Raw genomic sequence first — 4,753 nt, 5'->3', positions numbered from 1 at the left:
AAACTTTACAAACTCATAAATCTTACAACTACAACAAAATAAACCAACAAACAAAAAGAAAATGAAGTCAAACCATTCAGACAGAAACAAACCAACAAACTAAAAACTGACATCTCAAATGAACAAAGCAACAGCTTATAAAGGGAAAGATGGCCCATTACAAATTAAGAGGGAGACCAATGAAACTTTACATTCAACATATAACATTAAATAAATCAAAATCGAATTTTTGTAGAGCAATGCAGACATTTTTTCACACATGCAGAAACAAAAAGGGTCTGCATCTGTAAAATAAAATGTTTGGCGGCTGTTTCTCCTTATGACCTTTAGCTTTATTGCTGTTGCTAAGTTTGGCTGCACAGCATCATGTTCTTCTCTCTAACTGATGGCCTTGTTCTAAGTATAGTGTCTGTGACTGAGCCAAAAACAAGTCGTATGATCACTTTTGAGTAGAATATTTATTGCTTTATAATACTAAATGCTAACTCTATTGATAGGTTCTGTACAAATCTAATATAATGACAGCTTTTCTTTTGTATACAGCTGAATAAAATGGGTGATCAGATAATCTAGATATTATGCGCACTGTTATTGCATCGCAAGTGGTACATATCTCTACATATCTCAGACATGTATGAACGCCAGACTGTTTCTCCATCCCTATTGGGCACGTAGGAGTTCTGTTTCCATGGAGATGCGTCATCACGCTTAAAGCTGATAGAACGCTGAGTTTTCGCGCCAACTAGCGATTTAAGGATAGTTTATATTATAACTGTTAACATTTTTATTTAGTCATAGTATCTCTTTTAATACTGATGAAACTGCTTTGAGTTAACGTTCATTTGAGATGAAAATAGGACGTCAGTAAGTAATGTGTTGAAGTATGGCATCGTTTAGAGACGGATTAAAGGCGCTTCTCAAAACAACAAACATGCGTGAGGAGATTTCAGTTAAAAAAGAGTTTCACGTTCCACCTTTGACTGCCACAATGAAAGAGAGCAACAAGAAAAGGAAAGACACAACAAAAGAGAAAAAGAAATCGAGGAATGGCATTAACCAGTCAAGGGATTCAGGTGAGTTGGTTTTTAAAAACGAGAGATTTTGAATGCTTTACGTGGTTACCGGTGGCAAAATAAATAAATTGATAAATCAATTAATTAATAAATATTATAGTATAATATATAAAAATGTAGCTGTTGGAGACCAAAAATACTTAAAGGGATAGTTCATCAAAACATGAAAAGTCTGTCATCATTTACTTACCCTCATATCGTTCCAAACCTATGACTTGCTTTATTCTGTGGAACACAAAAGAAGATATTCTGAGAAATGCCTCAATTTGTTTTTGGTCCATACGATGAAAGTCAGTGGTAACTGGTAACCATTTGGCTAAGATAATATATTTTGTGTTCAACAGAAGAAAACAAGAAGGTATAAAACAACATCAGGGTAAGTAAATTATGACAGAATTTGTAGCCTATTTAAACTATAGGTGTATGCTTAAAACAAGTTAAAAAAAATTTGCCAATGGGAAGAAAAGCAAAATACATTAACATTTAAGATGCATTATATCTGAAAATCTAAATAATTTTTGTAGTTTAAAAGAATTTTATTAATTTTTAATGTTTAGATCATTTATAATGTTTAGATATTTTATGGTAAAACAAGGCATAGTTAATTAGGAATAAAAATTGTCCTGTGCTGTCAAATAAATAAGATTAAAGGGATAGTTCACCCAAAAATGAATTCGTAAAATTACAGTTGAACCCCTGATGTCACATGGATTATTTTACAGATCTCTTTGCTACATTTCTGGACTTGGGAACATTTCAGTTGTATTGCTGTCTATGCAGGGTCAGACAGCTCTCAGATTCCATCAAAAATATCTTAATTTGTGTTCCGAAGATGAACAAAGGTCTTACGGGTTTGAAACGACATGAGGGTGAGTAATTAATGACAGAATTTTCAATTTTGGGTAAACTAACTAACCCTAATTTCCAAAGTCTCTCTTTAACAGTATTTTACTTGTGTTGGTTGAAAGCTACCTCCTTCGGTACCTTAGTGCATTAGTTGACCAGTGGGTTGCTGGAATTGTTTCAGAAGCATTGTGATATATTTTAAACATTCTATAGTTTCTCTATTTCTCTAGAGAATCTCCAGACAGAACAGTGGACCAACAGAGAGATGAGTGATGCTCAGTGCAAAGGTCAGGCCAAAGCCAAAGAACGTAAGAACAGCAAATCCTAAAATCCCAAGGGTGTGTCACAAGTGGTTCTAACAGAGGAGGACAAATCTGATTTGACTGATCTTGAAGAGGCCAGCTTGAGGTGGGAAGGAGCTCTAGAAGACCCCACTGCAGAGGTCCAACGGTTGGAGGTATATAGAGCCAACCGCCGTAAACGTTATATGGCATCAAAACAGGCTTTTCTACAAAATATTTAGACTGGTTTAAGCATAGACTCAAACTCTTCAAAACTAAATACACGAAACAAGCTTGGAGTTTTAACATGAAGAACTTATATCATGAAATCTTTTAATCAGTCATCTATCATGTGCAGAGTCTATATACTGTATGAACAAGTTGTGTTCAAGAGTGTTTTTGGTGTTATTAACATAACTGTACTAAGGAAAGTTCTTTAGACATGAATGTGCAGTATAATTTCTCTCGTATGTGGATGCTCTCACATGGAGGCCTACTGTTAAGCATTGCATCATATTGTGCTTATACATTGATCTCTGGTTTTGTTACCATGATGCATCCTATAAGCTGTTCAGTTCTATGGGATCAGATTCCCGTCTAAAGTATTGCAGTCACAGATAAAAAAAAAACAAGCGTGAAAACAAAATTTAAAAACACAAGTAAAAATATATTTCACAAGATTTAAAAATGAAAGCAAAGTTTTCAGAATAGCAAACAATGGTCACGGATTGAAAAATAATAAGCATAAATAGAAAAATTAATAACGCATTTTTTTAAATAATAAGCATGAATCAAAACTTTAAACATGTTTAAAATCATATTGCACAAAATTTAAATATTAATGCAAATTTGTCTGACTTGCACACAAAATCATGTTTTACTTGGTTATATTTCTCGGTTTTTTGTGCTCTCAGACATTTTCAGCTCATATTTTTATTTTTGTATGCTTATGCTGTTTTTCCCTTCGCTCTTGTTTCCACATTCTGCGCTTGCTTTTCCAAATGTTGCGGTTAGTTTCATGTAAATCAGGGCGGGCTTAAGCATCATCATTGGTCCACTAGTTCTAGATTGACAGCTCCTCCTCTAGCCAATCAGATGAAGAGGGGCAGTGACATCACTCCAACTCGCCTCATTAGCTGCCGATGCTCAGTGTTCTGTTCACTTGTACAGGTGAAAATGGACAGCTGTCAGCTGGGAAACATCTTTCCATACAGGACACCATTATATGTGTCTGTCTGTCAATGCTGTACGCCTGCCTGGCGATCCATTAACGTTAAATGAGCGGTCCTAGTGACCTGTCGTGGGTATATTCACCTGTATTTATTCGCCAATGGCCACATCGCGAAAGGGAGCAGCCACAATAAGTACAGGCCTCGCGAAGTCATTGATGTGCCTGGCTCGCCCATACCTTACTGATAATAAGTCTTATGGTTATTACTGTTAGGAGAGGATAATACGAGTAAGAGTAATACATCCCAGTCACAATTGATTAGTTTGCTGTATATTGCTCGTAATTGTTAACCGTCTATAGGCAATATTTTGCTTATTTTTTGTCATGTATTGTTTTTTTTTGTTGTTTTTTTGTAAACAGCTTTGCAGCTTTTTCTTTGATGTACAGTATGTCATTGATAAGGTTCTTGTCAGATCACATTTTGTGTTACTCTGAGATTATAAAATGACATACAGCTAAGCAATATCACACGAGGAAGAGTGTTTTCCCCGAATATCAGCTCCATTGAAAATCTTTATTGAACTGTAGTATAAAATCAATATAACAAGAAGTACATTTTGAGTGAGTTTAATATTGTACCTATTTTCTCATTTTGTTGGATGAAGAGTCCAAACAAAGCCTCAGCAGAACAGTGTCCTACAAGCAACACACAGCAGCGTTATATTGAATTATTCACTTTATTCCTCACTGAATGAATCTGCCGTTTGAATGAATGATTTAATGTCTTACTCTAAAGATACTTGCCGCCACCTGCTGGCTGTTTTACTTTCATATTGTTGCTGTATTCTAACTTTATATATTTAAAACGTTAATTTTATAGTGTTATACAATTATATATGTAGCTTGTTGCATATGTTGCATAGTGTTTATGTAAATAAACACAATATGCAAATAAATCATTGTGTATATATCAAATACACCTGGCCTCTGTAGCGGTCTCCTCTGTAACACTATCACTTTCATTGATAAGTAGTCAAATCTAGCCTAGTCAATGCAAAAACATTACATTCATTCATAATTAATTGACCAATTTACTAATTTAATGTTAACGGATCGCCAGGTAGGCCAACAGCAGTGACAGACAGACACATATAACGGTGTCCTGTATGGCATTGGCAGTTAAAGGGGTCATATGATGCAATTTCAAATTTTCCTTTCTCTTTGGAGTGTTACAAGCTGTTTGTGCATAGATAAGATCCCTAAAATTACAAAGACTAAAGTCTCAAACCCAAAGAGATATTCTTTATAAAAGTTAAGACTTGTCCACGCCCTCCTAAAACGCCTCGTTTAAACACGCCCCCACATGTCTACGTCACTGTGTG

At 35.1% G+C, this 4,753-nt stretch overlaps 1 pseudogene; it reads left to right on the top strand.

Annotated features, from left to right (window-relative positions):
• The first annotated feature begins 883 nt into the window (after positions 1 to 883).
• Positions 884 to 2,442, top strand: LOC107675181 (protein LIAT1-like; annotated as a pseudogene).
• Positions 2,443 to 4,753: the final 2,311 nt, after the last annotated feature.

Source organism: Sinocyclocheilus anshuiensis, unplaced genomic scaffold (genome assembly GCF_001515605.1).
Source record: "Sinocyclocheilus anshuiensis isolate Anshui unplaced genomic scaffold, SAMN03320099.WGS_v1.1 scaffold1487, whole genome shotgun sequence".
Taxonomy (NCBI): domain Eukaryota; kingdom Metazoa; phylum Chordata; class Actinopteri; order Cypriniformes; family Cyprinidae; genus Sinocyclocheilus; species Sinocyclocheilus anshuiensis.
This window is presented reverse-complemented; position numbering and strand designations above follow the sequence as displayed.